Source organism: Geotrypetes seraphini, chromosome 3, assembly GCF_902459505.1.
Source record: "Geotrypetes seraphini chromosome 3, aGeoSer1.1, whole genome shotgun sequence".
NCBI lineage: Eukaryota > Metazoa > Chordata > Amphibia > Gymnophiona > Dermophiidae > Geotrypetes > Geotrypetes seraphini.
Window position 1 is genome coordinate 276,778,060 of NC_047086.1, and position 13,976 is coordinate 276,792,035.

A 13,976-nucleotide genomic window follows, 5' to 3' on the forward strand; every position below is an offset into this window, starting at 1 on the left:
CAAGGAAAAGCTTATGGATAACAACTGGAAACAACTGGATACATTAAAAACAAAAGGGGAAGATTTGAAATAAAAGAAGTTAAGCCTGTGGATAATGATTGGAGAGACAGAGCTTGAAGGATGCAGCGAATTGTGAGACTGAAAAATAATCGCGTGAGCAACAGGAAGGATGGTGACATATGCAAGAACATAGATATGTGAGGAAAAAGAAGCCAGCTGTGGCTAGAGTGTGTGAAAAAGAGGGGGCAAATAGTGGAACCATGCTGGATTATGCTATTACCTTTGCACTGCTCCGTTGTGTGGTATGTGACCCGAAGAGAAGTCGGAGATAGAGAAGTGCAACGTGGAATGGTGGAAAAAAAGGCAGACTGATGCGGAGAAATATTCTGATGAATGCTGTGATTGAGTTTGTGAAAAGAGCAGGCTATTATGTTTGGTAATGTGGGCTGAAAAGGCATGTGTGGGTGATTATCAAAAGTGGTGAAAGTTAATATTAATTGTATGTCATGAAAGAAGCATTGAAGATGTATAAAACAATTCAAATGAAATATAAAATAGAAAGGCTAACTGTAAAAAGCATATAGATGAATTATGATGTGACCCTAGTGCAGGGGTGCCCACACTTTTTGGGCTTGCGAGCTACTTTTAAAATGACCAAGTCAAAATGATCTACCAACAATAAAATTTTAAAAAAACACAACGCACACTGTACGCATAGAAAATGTTAATTATCATTCCTATTCCAGGGTTTTTCAAAGAGGTCAAAGCAGATGACTCTATGCACTATCACCTCAGTAACAACCATACAAAAATAGACAAATATACCCCCCTCCCTTTTTACTAAACCACGATAGCAGTTTTTAGAGCGCAGGGAGCTGCGCTGAATGCCCAGCGCTGCTCTCGACGCTCATAGACTCCCTGCACTAAAAAACTCTATTGCGGTTTAGTAAAAGGGGACCTTAGTGTAAAATATAGACAGCAGATATAAATTCAGACACATTTTGATCACTAAATTTAAAATAAAATCATTTTTCCTACCTTGTCTGGTGATTTCATGAGTCTCTGGTTGCACTTTCTTCTTCTGACTGTGCATCCAATCTTTCTTCCCTTCTTTTAGCCTGTATGCTTCCTCTCCTCCAGACCTCATTCCCTCTCCCAACTTTTCCTTCCTCTCTCCCTGCCCTTTCTTTCTTTCTGCCTCCCTTTCTTTTTTTCTGTTTCTCTTCTTTCCTTCTGTCTCCCTGCCTGCCCTTTTTCTTTCTTTCTCCCTGCCCTCCCACAAGCCACTGCCATCGGGGACCAGGACCCAAACCGCCACCAATAACAGGCCCGAAAGCCGATGCCGCCCCAAGCTCTCCCTGCTTCGGCCGACCAGCATTCCTCTCCCCGACGTCAATTCTGCCGTCGGGGAGAGGAAGGCTGATTGGCCCAAGATCGCGATCGACCTAATGGGGGAAATGCTGCCGGGTCCTGCCTTCGCGGAAACAGAAAGTAGGCAGGACCCGGCAGCAAGAAGAGGAAATGCTTCACTAATCTGTCTCCCGCCTTAGCCCGTAGCGAAAGCTTGCTTCAGGGCTCTCAACATGTGCATGCTGGCTTCCCTTCCCCCCCCCCCGGACATAACTTCCAGTTTCGGAGGGAAGAGAAGGGAAACCGGCACGCACCCGTTAGAGCCCGGAGCATAAGTTTGCTACGGGCTGAAATATCCAAGCCGGTTTTTTTTTGTTTTTTTTTTTAATGTTCAGCAGGGGCGGCAGCAGCAGATGACAGCTGGGCGGACCGACCGCCCAGCTAAAAGGCCCTAGAGAGAACACTGGAGAGGAAGGCTGATCGGCCCGGTAGATCAGGACGGCAACACGAGTCTATCACGGAGCCCGGGATGGGCTCCGCGATCGACTCGCATTGCCTTCCTGAGCTACTTGTCAATCCGATCGACGTGTTGGGCACTCCTGCCCTAGTGAATGGATGGAAAGATATAATGTATGTGAAAACAATGTATATTGAACCAATTATGAATAAGGTGTTAAATAATGAAAAACCCATACATCTTTAGGAGCCTAGTGGTAGGCATTAAAATTTTGCATTAATATTACATAAATGAAAACCTTACATAGTAAGAACATAAGAATTGCCACTGCTAGGTCAGACCAGCGGTCTATCGTGCCCAGCAGTCCGCTCAAGCGGACCGACCAGCACCCTGAGACTAGCCCTACCTGTGTATGTTCCGGTTTAGCAGGAACTTGAATCCCTGGATGGTGTTTTCCCCTGACAGACTCCGGAAGAGCATTCCAGTTTTCTACCACTCACTGGGTGAAGAAGAACTTCCTTACGTTCGTACAGAATCTGTCCCCTTTCAATTTTGGAGAGAGTGAACAACCTGTCCTTTTCCAACAAGTCTATTCCCTTCAGTACCTTAAATGTTTCAATCATGTCCCCTCTCAATCTCCTCTGTTCGAGGGAGAAGAGGCTGAGTTTCTCTAATCTTTCACTGTACGGTAACGCCTCCAGCCCCTTAACCATCTTAGTCACTCTTCTCTGGACCCTTTCGAGTAGTACCGTGTCCTCCTTCATGTACGGCGACCAGTGCTGAACGCAGTACTCCAGTACAGCGGCATGATAACCTTCTCTGATCTGTTCGTGATCCCCTTCTTTATCATTCCTAGCATTCTGTTAGCCCTTTTCGCCGCCGCTGCACATTGCGCAGACGGCTTCATTGACTTGTTGATCAGAACTCCCAAGTCTCTTTCCTGGAAGGTCTCTCCAAGTACCGCCCCAGACATCCTGTATTCATGCATGAGATTTTTGTTACCGACATGCATCACGTTACACTTATCCACGTTGAACCTCATCTGTCATGTCGATGCCCATTCCTCGAGCCTGATTATGTCACGTTGCAGATCTTCGCAATCCTCCTGTGTCTTCACTACTTTGAACAACTTCGTATCATCTGCAAATTTAATCACCTCACTCGTCGTACCTATGTCCAGATCATTTATAAAGATGTTAAAGAGCACAGGTCCAAGCACTGAGCCTTGCGGCACCCCACTGATGACACTCTTCCAGTCCGAGTATTGCCCATTTACCCCCCACTCTCTGTTTCCTATGCTCCAGCCAGTTTTTAATCCATGTGAGTCTTTCACCCTCGATCCATGGCTCGCAATTTTCCGAAGTAGTCGTTCATGCGGAACCTTTTTAAACGCCTTTTGAAAATCCAGATATACAATGTCTACCGGGTCGCCCTTGTCTATCTGCTTGTTTACTCCCTCGAAGAAGTGCAGCAAATTTGTCAATCAAGATCTGCCTTTGCTGAAACCGTGCTGGCTGGTCCTCATCAGACCGTGTTCGTCAAGGTGATCAATGATGCGGTCTTTTATCAGTGCCTCCACCATCTTTCCCGGTACCGAGGTCAGACTCACCGGTCTGTAGTTTCCCGGGTCTCCCCTCAAACTTTTTTTGAAGATCGGCGTAACATTTGCCACCTTCCAGTCCTCCGGAATCTTTCCCGATTTGATCGACAGATTGGCTATTAGCTGAAGCAGTTCAGCTATAGTCCCTTTCAGTTCCTTGATGACCCTCGGATGTATACCATCCAGTCCCGGGGATTTATTGCTCTTAAATCTATCAATCTGCCTGCTTACCTCTTTTAGACTGACTGTTAACCCTCTCAGTTTCCCATTTTCGCTTCCAGCATATAGCCTGATGGGTTCTGGTATGCTGTGTATATCCTCTTTAGTACATACAGACGCAAAAAATGTGTTCAGTTTGTCAGCGATTGCTTTGTCCTCCTTTAGCGCTTCCTTTATTCCTTGGTCATCCAATGGTCCCACCGCTTCCTTTGTGGGTCGTTTCCCCTTAATATATCGAAAGAACAGCCAGATATTTTTTCCCTCTTGGTTATTTTCTCCTCGTAGTCTCTTTTGGCTCCTTTTACCGCCTTATGGCACCTGCGTTGATGTTGTTTGTGCTTATTACAGTTTTTGTCAATTTTTGACCTTTTCCATTCCTTAAACAAAGTTTTTTTGTCTCTGATCACTTCCTTTACCTCTACAGTGAGCCAAGCCGGTTCTTTGTTCTTTTTCTTCTTGGATCCCTTAGTAATACAATGCGTGGAGCCTCCTTATATATAATTTGATAAAGAAAAAAAGAGTGATCAAATGATCACTCCAATTCCATAATGATAATTTGATTTAAGAAAAAATGATGAGTGATAACATGGTCAAACCATGACAACATATGAATATGGCCAAATGGAATAAAGAATAAACCGACACATTTATATTGAAATACAGTTCCATAAGGCACGTAAATAAAGCATATGTGGATAAAGAACACATATCCTGTTTATAAATGCGCATGTAGTAGAAAAAATATTAAAAGGTGAAAGGAACATCCAGTATACATGATTTAAACAGTGTGTATATGGGTTATTCAAAAATATATACAGTCAAACCTCGGTTTGTGAGTGTGTTTCAAGATGAGCAAAACATTCTCGCAAATCTTGCCTCTCAAACCAAGCATTGACTCGATATGTGAGGCATCACCCCCCCCCCCCCCCAAACCCTTGCCGTGATCGGGCACCAGCACGCAGCACCAACCCACAGGACATGCCGGTGCCCAAAGAGCCTGCTGCTTGCCTCTGATTCTGCTGGGCCTTGAGCAACTGCGCATGGTCAAGGCCTTCTGGCTCCCACTCTCTCTGAGATTCTAATAAGATTTGCTGTGTATAAAAGAAAAATTAAAAAAGAAGAATTTATTCATGATACAGTAAAAATTTATATACAAAATAGGAGGTGGAGGTAATCTGGTCAGTGATGGTAATTTTGAACCTTGAATGACTTGGTATTGGATTGAGATATCCTGGGATTGCATTATCCCTATCCAAGCAGGTTACATGATCTCGTTTGAATACCCTTAAGTGGGATTTAGTTTGTACTTGAGGAAGTACCGTAGGGTCCTCTAACAGTGGCCATGTCTTTACTATATCTGATGGCAAAGTCCTTTAATCAGCATTTTGTTTCCCCAAAGGTGGACACCCTGGTAGCGCAGGTTCCTAAGTGCACTTCTCTCCTCAGTGAAGGCAGAGTGGCAGGGCCGCCATCAGGGCAGTACTACCAGTCCTGCATTCAGGGGCCCGGAGCTGACAGGGGGCCCAGGCTCCCCCAGGGTCGCAAGCATAGTCTCCTCTCCTTCTCCTTACCTGCCCTGCCGCAGCACACAACCAAACGCAAGTCTTCCCGATGTCAGCGCTGACGTCGGAGGGAGGGCTTAAGCAAAGCTCTCCCTTCCTCCGACGTCAGCGCTGACATCGGGAAGACTTCCGGTCGGCTGCTTGCGGCTGCTTGCGGTAGGGAAAAGGCAGTCGTGTACCAAAGGGGAGGGGGGCGGTCCGCTCCGGTGCAGCCATGTGGGGGAGTGTGCACAGCCGGTCAGGTCCCCTTAGCCTTGTGGCGCTTCCCCCGACCGACCGACCAGCACAGGCCCAGCCGACAAACCTCCCTGCCCTTAGCAGCGAATCTAAATTATCTTCTTACAGCAACTTCAATACTCCAGCTGCTGTAAGAAGGTAATTTAGATTCGCGGCTACAGGTCAGGGAGGTTTGTCCAACCGGGCCTGTTCTGTTGTCGGTCGGGTGGGGAAGCACCACAAAGGTAAGGGGCAGGGAGGGAGAAAGGGAGGAAAGGTAGAGTGGAGAAGAAAAGACGCTTAAGGGAAATGGGTAAAACTGAGGGGGGAGAAGGCCGCTGAAAGCACTGGGGAAGACAAAGAGGTGGAGAAGGATGCTGAAAGGACATGGGAAGATGGGGGGAGAAGGACGCTGAAAGGGCATGGGGAAGACAGGGGGGGAGAAGGACGCTGAAAGCACATGGGGAAGACAGAGGGGGGAGAAGGACCCTGAAAGGATATGGGGAATACAAAGGGGTGGAGAAGGACGCTGAAAGCACATGGGGAAGACAGAGGGAGGGAGAGAAGGATGCTGAAAGGACATGGGGAAGACAGAGGGGGGGAGAAGGATGTTGACAGGACATGGGGAAGATGGGGGGGAGAAGACACTGGCAGGGAAGAAGACAGAGATGCCAGACTATGGGGGGAGCGGAGGGAAGAAGATGGGTGCCAGACCAATTTGGGAGGGGGGAGAAAGGGAGAGGCACAGTAACAGAGCAAATGGAAGACGCAGAAAGAAGAGAGACAGTGGATGGAAGGAATTAAATGAGAACATGAGAAAGCAGAAAACAGGCAACAAAGATAGGAAAAAAATTCTTTTTTTTTTTTTTTTGCTTCAGGATAAAGTAGTATATTAGTTGTGTTGATAAAAATTTATAAACATTAGAGGCTCTGGTAGAAACCCGTTTACAAAGTATGTATTCTTCCCAATTAATATTTCCAAATTAATAAAGTCTTTTTGCTTATTTTTAAATGGGTTTCTACCAGAGCCTTTAGTTCAGTAGCATAATTAAATGAAATAACTATTTCTGTAGTTTATAGGGACGGGCGGGGACGGAAAGGATTCCTCGGGACGGGTGAGGACGGAGGGATTCCTCGCGGGGACGGGTGGGAGTCCTCACGGGGACGGGTGGGATTTCTGTCCCCGCGCAATTTAAACATGCACCTTTCTTCCTCCATCCCATGCACCTTTCTTCCTCCATCCCATAACACACACAGCCTGGTGGTGATGATTATCAGATTGATTCATGAATATATAATGATGTTATGAGTGTGCACCTCTTCCTTCCCATCCTTCTTAGCATGTCACATACAGCATGTTACATTACACAAAGTCTGTGTAATGTAACATGCTGTATGTGACATGCTGAGGAGGATGGGAAGGAAGAGGTGCACACTCATAACATCATTATATATTCATCCATAGCTGCATGTTAATGATGTGCTCATATGCACTTATTTATCATCATAACATATACATCATTATTAACATGCAGCTGTGGATGTGTAAGGACAGGCTGAGGAGGATGGATGGGAAGGAAGGAAGGTGCACATATCAACATATTGTACATTTTTAAAATGCATGATGCAGCTATAGGCAAGCTGAGGAGGATGGGATCATACAGATGTGTGTGTTCAGATATGCGCTCAGATGTGTATGTTTAGATATGCGCTCAGATGTGTAGTTTTTTCTGATATATTTATTAAGCTTACAGTATTTATAAAAACATATTTAATACTTGTTACAAAAAATATTGTGCAATTGTGATCTACTTCTGGCCTACAAAGATCAAAAGAAATCCTTAACTGAGATTTTACATTCAAAAGTGAATTATAGCTACTAGCACTAATATTTATTAGTTATTTATTATGCAAATGTTTGTTAGTTTGTTATTAGTTCAGTATTAGACATATGTTAGTTTAGAATAGATAGGTATAGATTAGTTTAGGTTAGGTTAGGGCCCTGCTGAAAGAGTCTACCTTGACATGGTTGCAGGCTTTCAAATCTTTTGGTCAAAGAGTGCGGCGACAGAGAAAAGTATATGTGTATTCAGCCCATGGAAGAAGGGGGGTCGGGGGGGAAGGGGTGCGTAGGGGGCCCAATAGGATTGCTCACTAAGGAGCCCAGAAATTTCTGATGGCGGCCCTGCAGAGTGGTATTGAAGGACTCACAAGTCCTTAGATTCAATTTTGTGCTGAAATGACCTTTTGATTCTGCACCATTAGGTTTGAGAGTGGCCACAGCTGCATCCTTTGTCGCTAGACCCTATCATTCCAAGCTGCATCATGATCCTGATGCCATCGTTCCTACAACCCTTCCATTTTTTTTTTATTTCTGGATTGGACTATGTGGCTGATGCCCTGTAGGATTATTCAGAGTAGTAACAAGTTGTCAGCTTACTCTGTCTCTGCATGCCAGATGTTGTGGATCAAACAGTGGTCCAGTGATTCATTTTCATTTTCCGAGTGAAAAATATTTTCTCTTAATACTTTTAAAACCAATAGGAGGAAATATTTTTTCACTCAGAGAATAGTTAAGCTCTGGAACGCGTTGCAAGGAGTTGTGGTAAAAGTGGATAGCATAGCTGGTTTTAAGAAAGGTTTGGATAAATTCCTGGAGGAAAAGTCCATAGTCTGTTATGAAGACATGGGGGAAGCCTCTGCTTGCCCTGGATTGGTAGCATGAAATGTTGCTAATCTTTGGGTTTTTGCCAGGTACTAGTGATGGACCATTGGTCTGACCCATTAAGGCTATTCTTATGTTCTTCGTTTTGGCTCCTCAAGCCATATATCTTGTCAAAATACCAAACAATGGTTTGGTGGAGCTAAGTGACGGCAGACATCAGGAGCCTGCTCTCCTTCAGCCCCAAAGAAGCAGTTATGAATCCAGGTGCTCAGCCAACTGTCTGCGGATCTAAGGGAGGCTCTCGGCATTCCTGAAGGAGTGGATGGACATTACCACAGATCACTAGGTGCTGGACATTCTGCAAGAAGGGTACAAGCTCATAAGAATAGCCTTACTGGGTCAGACCAATGGTCCATCATGTCCATTCTTACGGTGGACAATCCATGTCACTAGTACCTGGCAAAAACCCAAGGAGTAGCAATATTCCATGCCACCGATCCAGGGCAAGCAGTGGCTTCCCCCATGTCTTTCTCAAGAATAGTCTATGGACTTTTTCTCCAGGAACTTGTCCAAACCTTTCTTAAAACCAGCTAAGCTATCCGCTCTTACCACAACCTCTGGCAATGTGTTCCAGAGTCTAACTATTCTCTGACTGGAAAAAAATTTCCTCCTATTGGTTTTAAAAGTATGTCCCTATAACTTCATCAAGTATCCTCTAGTCTTTGTAATTTATGACGGAGTAAAAAATTGATCCTCTTGTATCCGTTCTACTCCACTCAGGATTTTGTAGACTTCAATCATATCTTCCCTCAGCAGTCTCTTTTCCAAGCTGAAGAACCCTAACATTTTTAGTCTTTCCACATACAAGAGAAGTTCCATCCCCTTTATTATCTTGGTCGCTCTTCTTTAAACCTTTTCTAGCGCCACTATATCTTTCTTGAGATGGAGGGATACAAGGGCATTGTAACATTCGTAATCTTGTTAACCATCTCTTTTTTAATAATTCCTAGCATCATGTTTGCTTTTTTGGCCACTGCCACACATTTGGCGGAAGGTTTCATTGTATTGTCTACGATAACACCCAGATCCTTTTCATGGGCGCTAACCCCCAAGGTGGACCCTAGCATCCGGTAACTGTGATTCGGGTTATTCTTCCTAATGTGCATCACTTTGCATTTGTCCACATTAAATTTCATCTGCCTCTTGGACACCCAGTCTTCCAATTTCCTAAGGTCTGCCTGCAATTTTTCACAATCTGCATGCATTTTGACAACTTTGAACAGTTTAGTGTCATCTGCAAATTTAATCACCTCACTTGTTGTTTCAATTTCAATATAATTTATAAATAAGTTAAATAGCACCGGTCCCAGTACAAATCCCTGCGGCATTTCTCCATTTACTCTCCTCCATTGAGAAAAATGACCATTTAATCCTACCTTCTGTTTTCTATCGGATTTATGATGCACCATAAATGTTTGATTTGATTTATTTGATCAGGATTATGTTGAATGTATCGATTAGTTAATATCAGGATATATTCTCCCATTATGTGGACTTGAGGAGATAGTGAATTATTTATGAAATGTTTTATTTGTTTGTAATTTTCCTTTCTTTATTAATAATAATAATAACAGTTTATATACCGCAGGACCGTGAAGTTCTATGCGGTTTACAAAGATTAAAAGATGGTACAAATTGATTGAACTTAACAGAGTGGAAGCTAGTGATTAACAGCTCAAGGGATCAGTTATTGAGGAGAAAGAGTTGTATGGTTCAGCTGCCTAGATACTTCAGGAACAGATATGTTTTTAGGCGTTTCTTGAATTCCCCATAAGTAGTAGGCGTACGCAATTGTTCTAGATCTTTACCCTATAATGCTGCTTGATGTGAGAAAAGGTGTTGATGGTGTCTTTTGAGTTTACAGCCTCTAACTGGGGAGGAAACAAAGTGCAAATGTGAGCTTCTCTTCAGTGGCGTACCTAGGGTATGTGGCACCCGGGCCCCATCATTTTTTGACACCCCCCCATGTAAAAAATACTTTTTGTAATGACCATGAAATGGAATAAATGGTCAGAATAGAAACAGGCAGTGAAAATTTTATTTTATTGAACCTCATATATGTAACCATTATTCCAAAAACATAACATAACATAAATTATGTCTGAATTGTCATGACATCAGAAGTACATATGGAGTAGTTGCAGGTGATGCTTGGGACAGTTCTGATTGTGTTAGTTCGGTTTTATGTGTTTTTAGAATAGAAGGGTTTTTATTTCTTTTTTGAAGGTTTTGTAGTCTGTGGTCGAGGTCAATAGGTTGGGGGTCGAGTGTTGCAGCTCGAATGGCTAGGAGGTTGTCGAACAGTTTTTTTCTTTTGACGTTTTTGGTTGGAGGGTGTGTGAATGGTGCGTGAGTTCTCCTATGTCTGTTTGAAGTGGATTGAATTATTTAGCTGAAGAAATTAGTTACCCCCTCATCCCACACACATTAATTCTCTTCCATTTTTGTTCCCATTATAAAAAACACTGATAAGTTCATAGAAAAAAAATACATTAAAATAAGAAGTGAAAACAAAGGCCCCTACAGATGAGAACATAACATAAGAATAGCCTAACTGGGTCAGCCTAACATGCCCAGTAGCCCATTCTCATGGTAGCCAATCCAGGTCACTAATGCCTGGTCAAAACCCAGAGTAGCAACATTCCATGCTACCGATCCAGGGCAAGCAGACACATCCCCCATGTCTTAATAACAGACTATGGACTTTTCCTCCAGGAATTTGTCCAAATCTTTCTTAAAACCAGCTACACTATCTGCTTTTACCATAACTTCTGGCCACTTCATTTTTAAGTTTAGATCTTTCCTTCCAAACAGAGACCTTGCTAGTTGTCAAATACAGCACAAGGTAACTTCACACGGACTTAGCTGTGCAGGAAATGTGAATCTCCTCATACACCCACCATATAGTGCAAAAATGTGCAAATGTCTGTTTTTTTCTTTCAATCACTACATAGCCTAATGCCACACAAGCAGCACTGTTACAAAAGGTCAATGCTAAGGTTAACAAAGTTTTCTTCCTTGAACCACAAGGAGATACTGACAAACCACTGGAAGAGATCCCAACACAACACCCAAAGACCCACTCAGTGTGTGAACCAGTTGAGTGGAGTGGACTAACTGGGTGGTGGAAATGGGCCCGGAGTTTGCTCAGCAGAATTTCCCAGACCACCTCTTCCTCTCAACACATTGACATGCGGCCACCACCACTACTAGGAACACCTCACCGGGTAGGCCAGCAATGCTATCTAATATAATAAAATGATAGGCAGCGCATGCGCACTAAAAAAATTGTGTTCCCTGATCCCGTCGCGGAAACACGAGTGCGCATACACGGGTTTTACATCACCTGCTCTCCATCTCGCGCCACCAACGATCTCTGTTCCTCTTTGCCACGCATGTCCGCAGCCGACCTCGAGCTCCTGAGGGTCGGCGCCGCGAGCTGCCCGGCCAGTGCTGAGGCCCAGCCTCCCGCTCTGCACCACGATCGAGAGAGGAGCTGCGGCGGCGGCTTTCAACTTAAAAAAAATAAAAATAAACAACTGCAGGTCGCCGCTCTCACCCGGCTCTCAGGGTGCGGCTGAGCGCTGGCGGCCAGCGAACCCTAATTGCAGCGGTGGCTTTCAACTACAAAAAAAAAAAAAAAAAACAGCTGAAGATAGCAGCTCTCACCCGGCTCTTACAGGAAAATGGACAGGGGAAGAAATGCTGCAGCAGCTGCTGTACAGGGAAGTGGGGAGGGAGGAAAATGCTGCACAGGGAAGTAGGGAGGGGGGAAATGCTGATGCACAAGGAAATGGAGGTGGAGGGAATGCTGATAGGAGCCGCATGCTGGACAGGGGGAGCAGGTAAGGAGTGCTGCTGGACAGGGGGAGCAGGGAAGAGGGTCAGGGGGAGAAAAGAAGGAGTGCTGCTGGACAGGGAGAGCAGGGAAGAGGAACAGGGGAGCAGGTAAGAAATGCTGCTGAACAGGGTTAGCAGGGAAGAGGGTCAGGGGGAGAAAAGAAGGAGTGCTGCTGGACAGGGAGAGCAGGGAAGAGAAACGGAGCAGGTAAGAAGTGCTGCTGAACAGGGGGAGCAGGGAAGAGTGACTGGGGAGCAGGGAAGAAGTGCTGCTGGACAGGGGGAGCAGGTAAGGAATGCTGCTGGACAGGGGGAGGTAAAAGGAAGGGAGAAGGCCTACTGCTGGACAGGTGGAACAGGCAAGGGGTGATGATTGACAGCCGAGGAAAGATAGAGACAGAAAGCGGCCAAGGGGAGAGAGAGAGAAAGAAAGAATGAAAGACAGACAGACATATATTCTAGCACCCGTTAATGTAACGGGCTTAAAGACTAGTATACTTTATAAAGCACATTATTATATTTTCTGATAAAGTACATATTTTAACTGAACTCTCTGACATCCTCAGCCTTTCCATTCACAAAAATATAAGGAAGAAAAGTTCCCATTTCCTGCTATCTCATGTCCCCGGCCTATACAATATTTTTCTTCTGCAGACCCTTCAAAAGTCTGACCAAATCCTCGTTTCACTTGCATTATAAAGTACTGAGGATGCCATCTCTCCCCAATCCCAAGTCCTAAAGTCTAAGACAGTAGCGCAAACTAGTGCTGCCAGATTCAGTAAAAAAAATTTTGATTCAATTCAGACTGTTGAATTGGTTTATCGATTCGATTACCTGCCCAATTGGGTGTTTTTTTCAAACATCCTGGTGGGTTTATTTTATAGCTTTTTCACCCCCCTTTGGCTTCTCCTAACCACACTGGCGCTGTGGTGTAAATAAAATAAAGAAACAAAAATGACTTTTCCTCTCTCTCTCTGTTAAATCCTAGCTCACGTTTGCGGTCTAACACCAGCTCTGGCAGGATACACATTTCAAATCTGACATATTGTAATCACAAAACAGAAAATAAAATTAGTTTTTCTACCTTTTGTTGTCTGGTTATTTTTCAAATCTTGTTGGTCCAAGGCTCTGGTTGTCTTCTGATAACTTGCTTGCCAGGGTCTCCTTCTTTCTCCGTGCTAACCATCCATCTGTCATCTCTGTCCTCCCCTTCCGTTTCCCTTCCCTCCCCCGGATGTCTGGCATCTTTCCTTTTTTTCGTCTCCCTCCACAGATCCACCTTTTCTTAACTACCCTTTCATCCAGTATTTCTCCCTCCTTCCCCACACTCCAGGGTCTTCCATCTCTCCCTTTCTTTTACCCAACTACCCTCCTAACCAGTATCTCTATCCCCTCTCCACACCATCCCTTGTGTCCAACTTCTCTCCCTTTCTGTTCTTTCCCTCCCTAAAACCCATGGTCCATCATCTCTCTCCCTCTCCTCTATTTTCAGACCCATTATTTCTTTCCACCCAAAGTCCGGCATATGCACGTCTCTTTGAACCCCTCCCCCTTTCCTCCGTGTACTTCTACACTAGGTCCCCCCACCCCTGAAGGCCTGTCCCCCCCCCTTGAAGGCCTGCACCCCCCGAAGGCCTGTCCCCCCCCCCTTGAAGGCCTGACTGCCTGTTCCCCTTGAAGGCCTGTCCTCCCCTTGAAGGCCTGCCTGCCTGTCCCCCTTGAAGGCATGTCCCCCTGAAGGCCTATCTCCCCCCCCCCCCACAAGGCCTGCTGCCCCCCCCCCCCGAAGGACCACTCGCCCTTCTAGCACCTAGAAGGACCGCTCGCCCCCACCACCACTACGAAGGACTGCTCATCCCCCCGGCCTCCCCGCACCATTTACCTGGGGAAGCAGCCTGCAGCAAGATCGCGATGCCAGCAATCTTTGCGCTACTTTGACTCTGTTTCCTCCACCGCGGTCCCGCCCCTCCTCTAACGTCAGAAGAGGGACGGGAATGTGGCGGAGGA

The 13,976-nt window shown here is 45.2% G+C and overlaps 1 protein-coding gene across 4 annotated transcripts in view; it reads left to right on the forward strand.

Moving 5' to 3' along the window:
* BIRC6 (baculoviral IAP repeat containing 6) overlaps window positions 1–13,976 on the forward strand; it is a 1,530,571-nt gene that overhangs the window by 1,509,603 nt on the left and 6,992 nt on the right. The window lies entirely within an intron of this gene.